Below are 15,095 nucleotides of genomic sequence, written 5' to 3' on the forward strand. Positions count from 1 at the left end.
TAAACTGAGCCAGGAGACTTTGAGCAACTAGTCCACATTCCAGAGCTCAGCATTAAATCGTCTTTGCCACTAGTCCAATCGTCCATTTATTTGTTTCTTTAATAAACATTTAAAAGCCAACTTGGTGCCAGGCCCTATGCTGTTATTGTTGTTTAATCCCAAAGTCACATCTGACTCTTTTGTGACACTATGGACTATAACGTGCCAGCCTCCTCTGTCCATGGGATTTCCCAGCAAGAATACTGAAGTGGATTGCCACTTTCTTCTCCAGGGGATCTTCCCAACCCACAGATGGAACCTGCATCTCCTGAATTACAGGCAGATTATTCACCACCAAGCCACCTAGGAAGCTCAGGCCCTATATCAAGTGCAAAAGAAATAAGGATGAAGATGTTATGAGCTGGGCCCTCAGGGAGCCCACAGCTAGTTGGTTGAGGGGCAGGGGGGACATTAAACAGGCAACCTTGTTGCAGACCTTGTATCATATTTTGCCCAATCTCCAGTCTCTGTGCTCTATTTCGTTTTCTTGGTATTCTTTGTCTTCTTTCTTGTTCCAGAAACCCCAACTCTCCAGACTGGAAATTGAAATCCTACTTGCAATCCTACTGTCAGGACAAAAGATTTGTGAACAGTTTTCTTTTCCATATAACCAGCCCTTCTGCACACCGCTTTCCATTGAGTGAGAAAAGTCTGACTTCTTCACAGGGTCTCTGATTCTTTGTTTCAGGACTCTCTGACCTGGCTCTCAAGTTTGGCATCTAACATGAATTATCCAGTACTGTTTAGGATTAAAGTACATAATTCTCTGTTTATCCTATTTAGAACGGATATCCTCAGGATCCATTCCCCCAGATGTTCTAAATATCTGTATTTATTACAAGCCTCCCAGGCAATTTTAAAACAGATGGTCCAGAGACTTTAAGAAGCATTGTCCTAAGATTCACATATTCACTTAAATTTTAGAATTATCTACACTGCCTCTATCTCACCCCACCATCACAATTTGGACCCTGAAAACCTTCAAGGACTGGGATAATTCCCCAATTCTCCTGCTGAAGGAAGTGGAATTCAGTCAGCAGAAGACTTACTGTGCATGACTATGTTCTTTGACTTTTGAATATTATCTTCCCCAAAGTCCCCATCCCTGGGCACTGCGTACCTATTGGGACAGCTTAGATGCTTTATCTTGACCTCCTGGCCAGTTACGTGCTTGAACTCTGATCTATTTCCATTACCCCTGAAACACCATGTTTTGTCCATCAATACCTGAAAGTCAATCTCTCACCTCTCTATCTGCTGTCACTACCTAGCCAGGTTTGGCTCCAGATTCCAGAATTCCCCACCTGGCCTATCCAAGTGATAATTATTGACTGTCTGTGCAAGTTCTCAGAAATCCCAGGCCATGGTCATATTTTCTTTATTAAAAATCCCATGCTCTTTGAGGAAGACTCAGACACCGCTGTAGCAGAGCCCTGTGCCACCCAGTCCTGCTCCTGCCTCCCCAGTGCTCATTCTCGCTGAGGAACAAGTTGGTCAGGAAACCACACCACAGCCATGCCCTTTAAAGACACCGGTAATACTCCACTGGAGCCAAAGGTGGAGGATCACTCTCACCAGCCACAATGTGAAGTCTCTGAAGAAGGTATGTGCTGACCTGATGAGAGGTAGGAAGGAAAAGAATCTGATAGTGAAAGGACCTGATCAGACTCTGAGGCCTACCAAGACAGAATCACTATGAGAAAAAATTCCTTGAGGTGAAGGTTCTAAGGCTTGGGATCAATTTCAGATGAGGATCCACAAGCGACTCATTGACCTGCACAGTCCTGAGACTGTCAAGCAGATCACTTCCATCAGTAATGAGCCAGGAGTCGAGGTGGAAGTCACCACTGCCTATGCCTAAGTCAACCTTTTTAATAAACTGATAATCAGTTGTTAAAAAGAAAAATGAAATCCCATAGCACCAATTGTCTGCATCACTCAGTTCACCTGTTATGCCTAGGTCTGTTACCAACATCCTATCTCACCAGCAAGATTGTAAATTAATATTACTGAGTATTCGTGAGTTAAATAATCACATAGGCCCTAACTATGGAAGACACAAAATAAGATATTTATAGTAAAAGTAAAGGACCAGAGGAACTTACATTACCAGAAAAGTCAGGCTTAGAAGAGATGCTGGAGTTCACACTGAGTTACCAGGGAAAAAAGTGATTTTTAACCTTCGTAGTAATATTTTCCATTCATTGAGGACCAATCATGTGTACCAGGCACTGTACTAGATATATTAAATGTAATTCTTCTAATCCTTACAACTATCATTTGAAGAAACCTTTGACGCTCAAGGAAGTCTATAAACTTTCCCATGATGACATAGCTAGAAAGTGAAGGAGTTGAGATAATTTAGGTTGACTCCAAAGCCCATGGTATATCTGCACACGTGTGTGCTAAGTTGCTTCAGCTATGTCTGACTCTTTGTGACCCTATGGACTGTAGCCTGCCAGTCTCCTCTGCTCATGGGATTCTGCAGGCAAGAATACTGGAGTGGGTTGCCAACCCCTCTTCCATGGTATGTCTACTACACTACAAACCAAGGAAATAATTATCACCAACTCCTCAATTTTGCCAGAGCTATTGCTAGAGCACATTATTCCTGTAAAACTCTAATATCACTTGAAAATTTTCAATGAGTTCAAAAGATTGTAAGAAAGAAACTTTTCCAGAATAATCAGGGAATAATGTATAGGTGGGAATACAGAGCATTAAGGGAAAATGTCCTGCCCAACAGCTGTGTTCATTCCTCCATTCAACTCAGTGGTACTAAACATAAAGCCAAGTGAACTCTGGGCATTTTAATATTGTTTTCTCTTTGGGGAATCTAACTTCTCCTTAATAGGACAGGAAAAAAGCCCACCTAGCTGACTGCTGCTTGGTGCCTCATTCTACTAAGGCTTTATGGCTGAGTTTCTGTAGTTTGTGTCTGCTTGAAAGAGCCTCTGGCCCCTTTCCTAATTGTAAAGGCTGTCACCAGCAGGAACACTGGATTACTAGCCCTAGTTAAAGAGCACTTAGAGCCATGCTGGTCAAAACACTTGCATGACTTCTAGGCAGCTGCAATACAGGCCAAGAATTAATTAATTGATGCCAGTGGGAGTTGAAAGCTTGGGATAAGGGCACTGCAAAGCCTGGGAGCATCTGCCTCACACCACAAAGCTCACATTCCCAGCACTTCAGCTGCTGTAAGGAGCAGTGCTGAGAGCATTACATTGAAGGAGTTCCAAGCCCAGGTCTGGGTCTATGGGAACTTGAGTCTTGCTGATCTTTCTGAGGCTAATTCCTCATCTGTAAATAAGAAGAGTAATCCCTGTACTACTCATTGCAGAAGATTTTGTGAGGCTCAGATGAGGTATCTGTATGTGAAGCCTCCATAAAGACTGTCACTGGAGTAAATGCCTCCCTCGAGTGCTCCCAGAACAATCCATGCTTCCCCAACAAGCACTCGTTGTATTTCACAGTTATTACTTCTTTGTCTTGTCTTTCTCTTATATAGTGTACAATTCCATAAGGACAGGGATGGTATCGATATTGCTCAACACTGGCTCCTAGAATCTACCACAGTGCAGACTGCTTGGTTGTTGCTCAAGAAATACCTGTGAGATGAATGAATAGTGCACAATGAATAACTGTAGTCCTATGTAGTGTTCTTTATTTTGTGGAAGCTTCATGCCACATGTTAAAACAAATCCCATGTCACCATCACTGTCAGCTACAGGCAACTTTTTTTTTTTCACTTTACAACTGTTGTTTCATACTCAGAAGCAGTCCTCAAGAAGTGTACAGTCCAAAGAGAATGATACATGTAGAAATGAAAATTCAAATTAAAAAAAAAACACAGTAAATGCCATTTCTAATAAGTTCTCACTTTCAATTCAACTTTTTCAAAAAACTAACCTCTGGGGTAATTCCAAACATCTTAAAAGTACAAGTTTCTCCAGGAATAAAACTACCATATGACCCAGCAATCTCACTATTAGGCATATACCTTGAGGAAACCAAAACGGAAAAAGATATATGTACCCCAATGTTCGGGCTTCCCTTGTGGCTCAGCTGGTAAAAAAATCCGCCTGCAATGCAGGAGACTTGGGCCCAATCCCTGGGTTGGGAAGATCCCATGGAGAAGGGAAAGGCTACCCACTTCAGTATTCTGGCCTATGGAAGTCCAGGACAACTGAGCGACTTTCACTTTCACCCCAATGTTCATTGCAGCACTATTTACAATAGCTAGGACATAGAAGCAACCCAATGGCAGCCCACTCCAGTACTCTTGCCTGGAAAATCCCATGGACGGAGGAGCCTGGTAGGCTGCAGTTCATGGGGTCTCTAAGAGTCGGACACGACTGAGCGACTTCACTTTCACTTTTTACTTTGATGCATCGGAGAAGGAAATGGCAACCCACTCCAGTATTCTTGCCTGGAGAATCCCAGGGATGGGGGAGCCTGGTGGGCTGCCATCTGTGGGGTCGCACAGAGTCGGACACGACTGAAGCGACTTAGCAGCAGCAGCAGCAGCAGATGTCCATCGACAAATGAATGGATAAAGAAGCTGTGGTGCATATATACAATGGAATATTACCCAGCCATAAAACGGAATGCATTTGAGTTGGTTCTAATGAGGTGGATGAACATAGAGACCGTCATACAGAGTGAAGTCAGAAAGAGAAAAGCGAATATCACATATTAGTACATATATATGGAATCTAGAAAGATTACACTGATGAACCTATTTGAAGGGCTGAAGTGGAGACACAGACATAGAGAACAGACTTATGGACAGGGGTGGCAGGCGGGGGGAGGCAGGAGGATGGAAACATATACACTACCTTATGTAAAATAGATAGCCAGTGGGAATTTGCTGTATGTCTCAAGGAAATCAAACCAGGGCTCTGTGACAATCTAGAGGGGTGGGAGGGGGTGGGAGGTGAGAAGGCAGTTCAAGAGGGAGGGGACATATGTATACCCATGGCTGATTCATTTTGCCATAAGGCAGAAATCAACACAATATTGTAAAGCAATTATCCTTCAATTAAAAATAAATGTTTTAAAGATAATTTTTTTAAAAAACTACAAGTTTTTATATTTAAAGACCATAGACTGTTTCGTGTGTCCAGATGGAGTATTTTAAGTATAAATTCAATTGTGTAGAAATCCCAGATATTTTTGTGGAGGAGTGACTATTTTCTGAAAGCACTAATCACCAGAAGTAAACATGTGTGGGAAGGTGTGGAGGAGCGGGGCAGAAGTGTGTCAGAGGATGTTTCTGTAGATTCCAGTGAAACCTTTTTGGAGATAAATATGCAAAGACTCAAAACACAAAGGTAGGCACTATCATTTGCAAAGACCTACATGCAGTGAGAAGAAATTGGAAAACCAATGTACATTGCTTCAAAGCCCCAATATTTTTAGTACCTTGAAATTATTAAATTTTTATGTGAAACAAATATGCAAACTAACCTAACAACTTGAGCAGAATGTCAAGGGATTCTTCTGAAGGTTATTTTCTCTGTGATAGGACTACAGGAGAGACTTGGGTACAAGAGCATCACATTATACCAGGAAGCCTGGCAACATTTTTGGCAAGGAAGTGTTTGGTGAAGTCTTTATCACCACTGGGAAGAGCAAGCAGGAGAAGGTGAAATGGTGAAAACAACAAGTTGGGAGGTTCTAATAAAAGTAGTTTCCTAGTCTAATAGTAGTGACAGATGAACTAAAAAGTGAAAAGTGAAAGTGAGGTCGCTCAGTCATGTCCGACTCTGCAACCCAGGGACTGTAGTCTACCAGGCTCCTCCATCCATGGGATTTTCCAGGCAAGAGTACTGGAGTGGGTTGCCATTGCCTTCTCCAAGAGATCTTCCCAACCTAGGGATTGAACCCAGTCTCCCGCATTGTAGGCAGACACTTTACCATCTGAGCCACCAGGGAAGTCCCTACAGATGAACTGGTGAGCCCCAAAACAATTAAGTTTGAAAAGATAGATTGTAGAGTTTCCTTTGTTGTTCAGTTCCTAACTCATGTCCAACTCTTTATGACCCCATGAACTACAGCACTTCTGGCTTCCCTATCCTTCACTATCTCCCAGAGTTTGCTCAAATTCATGTCCATTGAGTCAGTGATTTCTTAAACATTTTTAATACCTCCCTTAGAGAAAGCAAATTTTTGATGAGTAAAAGTCCCCCTGAATTCATTATACAACAAATAATTCTGAGATGGGATCTCAGTATTTTTTGTTGTTATTCAGTCACCAAGTTGTGTCCAACTACTGGCAACTCCATAGACTGCAGAACACCAGCCTTCCCTGTCCTTCACTGTCTCAGTATTACTTACTTGCAGGAAGTTCATTTTAAGCTTTTACCTGGAATTGTGCCTATGGGAGACACTTTGGGGAGTATAACAGACACAGAGTTGTTCCCCAATATCTATGCTCCCTTCTAGCTATGGCTGAGCACAAGAGCACCAAAAACAAAGACTTCATTTCCACCCTCCCCTGCAGCTAGGCATGCACATGACTAAACTCTACAAAGGGGTTTCCAGGAACCTTCCTTAAGAAGGACTGGTGCTTATTGTTCGTTATCTCATCTTTGCCTCTTTCTCCTTTCTTCCTCCTGAAAGAGATGCTGCCATTTGGAGGCTGAGGACCACATTCTTGGTTGAAGCCTGCAACCTGAAGACTTTTAGAGCATAAGTCACTGCTCTAGCCCTGGATGGCCTATGTTTTGACTTAAAGGAAAAACAATGCATTTTTATCCTGATGAAACCACTATTATTTAGAGGTTTTCTGTTATTGCTGAACTTAAGCCTTGTTGTTACAGAGAAGGTTTGTATTCAAAGTAGGTAAGAAGCAGTCCCCAACTTTAAGAAGTTTCATAAACCTAAGAAGAACATGAGTGGTATACACTAAACTGCAAATTTGTACAAAGCATAAAATTATTATAAAATTTAGAGTGTCACAAGTTCAAAATATTATCGTTGAGCCTGGGAACAAAAAAAGGAAGACAAGTCACCTCTGTTAGAAGATAAAGAGGGAAGGAATAGTGTGGCTCAAGTGGCATTTGAAATGGGCCTTAAAGAAGAATAGAATTTTGATAGATAAAAGTGGGGAGAAAGACAAAACAGGCAGAAAGAACAGCATTTCAAAGGCTAGAAGGAGAAAAGCATGGAATGTGTTCAAAAAAGTTTAAGTGATTCAGAGCACAGGTTGTAGACAGTGATCCTTACTGATCACCCAATTGATCTATTTCCTTTCCTTGCTGCATTTTTTTCACGACCTTTGTCATGATCTGATTGTGTCAACTCTGATATCTGTTTATTTTCTAGAATAACCAGAATTTCAGTTCTCCAACCTTTTGGTTTCAGCAACTCCTTTACATCCTTAAAAATTATTTAAGGCCCCAAAGAGCTTTGGTTTATGAAGGATATATCTATAAATACAAACTGTATTAGAATGAGTATAGAGTTTTAGTTATGTAAGATAAATAAGTTATAGAGATATGCTGTATAACATGATGTCTACTATTAAGAACACTACACTGTGCACTTAAAATTTTTTCAGAGTATAGATTTTTTTTTTATAATTTTATTTTATTTTTAAACTTTACATAACTGTATAGATTTAATGTTAAGTATTCTTTCACTCTTCTCTTTCATGCATTGGAGAAGGAAATGGCAACCCACTCCACTGTTCTTGCCTGGGGAATCCCCGGGACGGCAGAGCCTGGTGGACTGCCGTCTGTGGGGTCGCACGGAGTCGGACATGACTGAAGCGACTTAGCATAGCATAGCATTCTTACCACAAGACAGGTGCCGAGAAAACTTTTGGTGGTCACAGATATATTTATTACCTTGATTGTGGTGATGGTTTTATGGGTGTATGCATTATCCAAGCTCATAAAATTATATACATGAAATATATGTGATATTTTGTATATTGATTACACCCTAATAAAGATGTTTTAATTTTTTTAATTGATAAATTTTTAACATTTATGTAATCACTTTAAAATAACAAAAATAAACCCATTCCATGTTAATGTAAAGAACATTTTTATGGAAAAAAATGTTCACAAAAAGTCAATAAAATATAGCATTGTTTCACATTTTTGCAATTTTCCTTAATATCTGGCCTAATGAAAGACAGCTAGACTCCCACATCTGCTTCTACATTCAATCTGTTGTGATATCACATATCAGATAGCCTCTGGAAGACTTCACTATATACACATAAGAAAAGAAAATGAGAGTGAAAGTGACAAATAACATCTTAGTATTATTATGGAAACAATCTTTACTTTGCAGACACTCTGAGAGAGTTCCCGAAGCCCCTTAAGTTCCCTGACTAACTTTGAGAACCACTGAACTGGAATATAAACTCAGTGATGGCAGAGATTATATTTAGTTCACTGTTACATTCCCAGCATCTGGACCTGGCAGATAGTATGTGCTCAATAATGCTCATTGAGTAAATGCATGAACGTGAGGCTTTATTATGAAAGACACTGAATGCCAGGCTCATGAGTTTGCTATAAACTTGGTAGAAAAGGGGGAGCCAGAAGTGAGAAATCACTGGATGTGGTGTGCTATCTCCCAACTGGAAATCCATGAATCTATTCCTGACTTAACTGTCTGTGTGATCTTCTTCAAGACAATCAACTCCTGTTCAATTATATTTTTTTCATCAGAAAAATAAAGTATTGTAATAAATATGCATTGTCACTTTCAACTCTCTTAATCTGCAGATTATAGAATTATGTCACAAAAATATTAATTTTAAAGGTCACAAAATCAAAATTCCTTACTGATAACTATTCTCACATTTATTGATGCTAAGACTGGTCACTATGACTTCCCTGGCAGTCTAATGGTTAAGACTCTGCGCTTCCATTGCAGGAAAAACAGGTTCGATCCCTAGTCAGGAAAGTAAGATCCTACATGCCTCATGGTATGGCCACCCCACTCCCCCCAAAAAAGAAGACTAATCATTAACTAGAGTCTTTAAAAGTAAGATTAGAGAATCAACATTAAACTTCAGTATAGCTAAAAGTGTTTACTTGGAGGAAAATATTTACTAAGGGAGGTCTCTTAACTTATTTAAATCTCAAATAATTCCTGTGATGTAGCAGTTTCTTTCCTACATTTTGCTAAATCAGGAGATACTAAAAAAGACATTCCTAGCCCCACACCTTGGAGTAACTAACAAAGTTAGGAGTTAAGTCTCCTGTGTGATTATGACTGAGTCTAAAACTTACTGTCTTAAAAAGGTATAACACTACCTCCTAGAAATTGAGATACTGCTCAAATTGGATATGTTGCTTCAATTTGGAAGAATGGATCGAGAAAAAGAAAAATATGGCACTTATGGAATCCAACTAATTACCACATTAGTTAATCTAGAATTATCTAAGAGAATTAGACTTTATCAGGTTAACATGGCAGGGAAAAGTGACTATATCCAGTTAATTAAAATGTATGAGACACTACGGACAAAGGTGGAGGAAAGAGGACAGAGCTTGGAAAATTTTGAGGCAAACATAGAAGAAAAAAAAAAAAGACATCATCTCATTTTATTTTCAAACCTGAGCGTACCACTGAGAAAGAAATAGGCTCTGTTCTTCATCATTTCTCTGTTCGTTTTTGGCTGAAACAAATTAAGGTCATCCACCCTGGGAATAAATGAGATTTGCTCTGAGGTCGTTACCAAATCAGCAGCGGCACAAGTAGTCCTGCTAATGAAAATTATCCCAACCGTCTGACTCAGACATCATCTCAGTTTCAATTCCCTGCAGCCATTTGGTTGAAAAGATTTCATAATGATTTTTGAGAGACCATTTCAAGTTTGTATTTTATCTTAAGGAAAGAGGGGATGTGTTTGTTCTCTGTTTTGAATAAGAAATAAGCTTGACTTCATAAAGACTACATAGTGAGAACACTCACCTATAGTTCCTTTCTTTCTTTCTTTCTTTTTTCTTACTCTCTTTTTTCTTTCTTTCTTTTTTAGGTAAGAAGTAAGTTGATTGAGAGAGATACACAATCCATAGACAGAATGTGGACCATCTCAGAAAGGGAGAGGTCACACCTGTGGTTTCTTAAAAATTATTCCTCATTGCATCTTTCTTCCATTCAGTTTCCCAGTAATTGGAAAACCAACCCGTCAGCCTTTCCTTACCTACGTCTATGGTACTCTACTCTTCAATTATAACATCAGACCTTATTATTCTTTTGCAGTGTGGTAAGACACATCAGTAAACCTCTAGTTATTATTGATTTATTTGGTACAGTTAGCTTCAGAACTTCTATGTGCCAGGTACTGTGTTGATACTAGGGATCCAAAAATGGATGAAATAGATCCTTACCTTCAAAGTGGTCACTGTCTAGTGGGAGTTAGACAGATAAGTAGACAAATATTTCTTTGATGCGTTCATATTATCAACAATACGAGCAGCTATTGCATTCTAGGTGTTCATGGTAGATGCTGGGCATCTGTTCTTCACCAAAAAAAAAGTATTACAACCCAAGTTAAGCAAAGATAAATTCAGAAAAAGAAGTAATTTAAAAAGTAGGAAATGAGCATTCTGATATGAGCTATGTGAAAATGAGACAGACTTTGTCTGAGATAGTCCTAAGCCTTTGGAAATGAGACAAAAGAACATGAAAAGGGCAGTCAGGAAGAAAGAATGAGAAAGAAAAGTCAATACCCCAGAAGCTCTGCCTGGTGAATTAGTAGCCTGACGAGGTACCCCCATCTGGCTTTGAGGAGGCAGGCCAACCTAGATTCTCCTTTGAGATTTTTCCATCAGTTGCATTAATGCAGCAAATTAGCATATTATTTACACTACAATCAAACCTGGGTATTGAGGGGTGGGGATGGAGGGAATTGGTGGTTAGTAGTTGAGTGTAAAATTATCCTAAAACTACTATTCTGGTGAGAATTATCAACTGCTTTTTAGACACATCCTGTTACCCATATACTTTTATTCCAATCCAGCACCATTCTTTATGTTTACTAAGCTTTGGGGCTTATATTGACTTCCAGTTATTTCACTTGAGTAATACCCTTAATTAGTATAAGCATGAGTCCTTTATTTTCTCTGAAACACTGCCAAATTCAGTTTTCCCCTCAGCAAGGGGAAACTTAATTAACATTTTGTTAATTTCTAGAACCATTTCAATTTTCCCTTCTCTGGGGTTTCCACCTGCTTAGAGAAGGAGGAAATGTTCATAGATAAAGAAAACAGTAGATGAGGCATAAAAATTAACATGGAACTAATCCAATTCTCAAGATGATTCAGAAAATCTAGACTGTTTTGAGAACTATTGTGTATATGAAGTATTAATTCATATATAACAGGGAAAGGGGAGCCTTGAGACACCCCTGCAATCCCTTTGTTTACCCTATAGCTCCCACCACATCTTTAAACTAATCCTGGCCTCTGCTGCCCTAGGAAATCTTAGACCGTCATTGAAATTCAAATAGGAACAAAAGAAGTTAATTTTTAGCTTTTAAACTTACAGAGTTGAGGTCCTGCCATAAGCAATAGATTTGGAAAACTATTTAACCATCCACCTCTTCCATCCCTTCCCCATTCACCAATGAGGAGAACAAATAAACCTTTGCCGACTGGAGAGGGTGGCAAGAGTTTGGAGAAAAAGCAAAAAAATAAAAAATTAGAAATTATATGAGAGTTCTGTTCTTTGTCCTGCCCAGCCAGGGACCTGTGGGATAAAAGGGAGGTGGTTCTTCCTTTAAGACTAAGGATATGAGACAGACCTCAGTAAGAAACCCCCCTGCTGCTGCTAAGTCGCTTCAGTCATGTCCGACTCTGTGTGACCCCAGAGACGGCAGCCCACCAGGCTCTGCCATCCCTGGGATTCTTCAGGCAAGAACACTGGAGTGGGTTGCCATTTCCTTCTCCAATGCATGAAAGTGAAAAGTCAAAAGGGAAGTCGCTCAGTCGTGTCCGACTCTTAGCGACCCCATGGACTGCAGCCCACCAGACTTCTCCATCCATGGGATTTTCCAGAAAAAGTACTGGAGTGGGGTGCCATTGCCTTCTCCAAGAAACCTCCCAGGCCTGATTAAAATGGTGGGCTGTATGGCAGACCTGGAAAGAGCCCTGAGTTTCCTCCCAGTCCTTGAGTGGCATAGCAAAGCATCTGAACTTCCTATGCCTCAGATGCCAAGAAACACAGAAGTTAGCAAAGAGAATTACAGCCCTGAGGGTTCCACAGTGTAGCTGGCAGAATTCTGATTAATCCCAAGATTCAGAGCCCCTTGTGTCTGCCCTGTATTCTCTCCTTCCCTTGAGTGTGGGGAACATTTGTGAATATAATGAAATTTTACAACTGGAATTATGCTATCTCGTATCATAAAAGTGAAGGTAATTTGAAGATGTAATTAAGGTGCCTAATCTGTTGACTTTGAGTTAATCAAGAAGGAGATTAACCTGCATGGCCTTGGCATAACCAGGTGAGCCCTTTAAAAGGCCTTCCCTGTAGGGAGAGATTGGAAGTGAGAGCTTCTTCTATTCACCTTGAAGAAGAAAACAGCCATGTTTGAGGAGGACCTGTGAGAGGGCCACATGGCAAGGACACCCAGGGGCAGCACTAGATGCTGAGAGTGGCCCCTGGCCGGCAGCTAGCAAGAAAATGAAGACCTCAGTCATACACCACAAGAAAATGAATTCTGCGAACAGCCTGAATGAGCATAGAAGCAAATGTTTCCCCAGAACCTCCAGGTGAGAATCTAGTCTGGCTGACCTCTTGAGTTCAGCCTTAGAAGACATGGAACAGCAGACCCAACTAAACTGTGCCTGGACTTCTGAGTCATAGAAATTGTTGGATAATACATGGATCTTGTACAAACAGGCCACTCAAGATGGCTATTCTCTTGCCCTCTGTACACCCCATGCTCAACCAGTTCTTGCTTCACCTATACCCTACTCTCCTAGCTGACCTTCCTTCTTAATCATAGAGCCGTATCAGTAACTCCCCTCCACCATCTACCCCTGCTGGTGATTGTTCTAATCTTTGATCAGAAAGTCTCCACCATGATAGTTTATCAAAGGGGAAGTGAGGGACATGCCCCTCTGCCGATTTCCCTGGTAATCAGTGAGCCAGAAAGTGTTACGTCACTCAGTCATGTCCAACTCTTTCCAACCCCAGGGACAGAGCCTGCCAGGATCCTCTGGCCGTGGGATTTATCAGGCAAGGATACTGGAGAGGGTTACCATTTTCTTCTCCAGATCTTCCTGACCCAGGGGTCAAACCTGCATCTCCTGTATTACAGGTAGATTCTTTACCATCTGAGCCACCCGGGAAGCCCCATCCTGATGTCAGTCCTCCCTGTAAGTGGTAACTTCTCTTTCCCCCAGCTAGAGAAGACTGAGACTGCTGCCGTGACCTGCCTGTAATCTGCTATAGATGGTAGAGTGTTGCTTCAGGAACTTGCTTCAGACATGTAAGAGCCCCATCCAATAAACCATGATGTCTCCATTGCTACCCCCCAGCTCTTTTTTCAGTCTTACAGCTGGGCAATTATAGGGCTTGCAGGCTTGCAGGGTGCAGTCCATATGCCACTAGATGTGTGGTCATTTGTTATCCAGCAATAAAAAGCTAATTCACATAGCCAGGTATGAGAGAATACAGGCTTGTACCATGAGGCTAAAGACTGGATGGGTAACAACTGGGTAACAATTCTGTGGATGCTGGCCAGGATGGGAGAGCCAGAGGCTCAACAGGATAAGCCCTTTCTCGGGGGATAGCAACAAAGACCTAGACACGCAGAACTCTCCTACCTATTTGGGATGGCATTTGCACCTCTCCACAAGTAAATCTTAGTGGTAACTCCAGGGACAAGAAAGTTGTGGAAGGTGCTGTTAAAAATCCTAAATTTTCAGGTTAACAAGGAAATCAAAAGAAGAACTCTAAGTTGTGTGTACCTAAATGACAAATTCAATATAAAACCCTGAAAATTATACCCAAATTTATAACACACATATTAAGAAAATTGTAAGAATAAAAATAAACATAAATATTTTAAAATAAATGAAATTGTTTTAATTTTTTAATAAATTTTAAAAATAAAAATCCTAAATTTTACTGAAATGTGTAATAAAAATGTCAGAAGTATCTGAATTTATTCCTAAATGTTGGGAGTAAGATATCTGCCTTATAGTAGGGGTTCAGGCTAGAAATTTTAAGTTGTTGGGGAGGGAAATGTTTCATTTTTGTGGCATGTTAAATCCATTTCCAGCAGGGCTCATCTTGCTACAATGGGCCCTCCTAGAGAAACACAGAGCCAAGGGTAGATAAATCTTTTCTCCAACATTGTTACCCTGAGAAAATCAGTTTAAAATGAATGCAAGGGCAGCCTTTAAAAGTTGCCTTGAGACTCCAGGGTAAAGGCAGAATGAAGCCAGAACACAGGCCCTTGCCCACTCCAAACTTAACAAGGAGAATAGCAGACACAGATTAAGAACCAGCAGCCCTCAAAGGAAGGAACACAGCTTCAATGCAACATTTGAAACAGTGACTGGACGATAGAGAATAGAAGATTCCAGGGATCAAGGTATGTTTCCTCTCCCTGCACACTCTCACCCCCAACCATCCCCTACCCCCACTCTTCAAGCAACCTATGGGACACAAGGTGAGGTGACAGAGTCATGGGCAAAGTTCACCAGTTTTCAATGATGCAAGAGGTTCATGGAGAGGGAAAATATCAGCCAGAGAAATATCCAGGGGACCCCTTGATATGAGAATCTTCTTCACCATAAGCTCACCATTTTCCTTCTAGCCAAAAGAAAGCAAGCAAAGGAGGGTTCTACCCAAAATACAGAAATAACATCAAAAGAGCTTTAAGAAAAATTTTAAAACCTAACAGAAAGATGGATAATATTCACAAACAAATGTCTCAAAAGATAGGAAACAAAAATTATAAATATGTAAAAAAGAAGTTTAACCTCTTTAGTAATTAGTAAAATTGCATTAACACCATAGTGAGATTTTATTTTATATCTAGCTGACTGGTAAACACTAAAATGTGTGGCAAT

The 15,095-nt window shown here is 40.5% G+C and overlaps 1 pseudogene; it reads left to right on the top strand.

The window, feature by feature from the left end:
• The first annotated feature begins 661 nt into the window (after positions 1–661).
• On the top strand, positions 662–3,886 carry LOC123334084 (annotated as a pseudogene).
• Positions 3,887–15,095: the final 11,209 nt, after the last annotated feature.

The sequence above is a fragment of the Bubalus bubalis genome, chromosome 6 (genome assembly GCF_019923935.1).
Source record: "Bubalus bubalis isolate 160015118507 breed Murrah chromosome 6, NDDB_SH_1, whole genome shotgun sequence".
Taxonomy (NCBI): domain Eukaryota; kingdom Metazoa; phylum Chordata; class Mammalia; order Artiodactyla; family Bovidae; genus Bubalus; species Bubalus bubalis.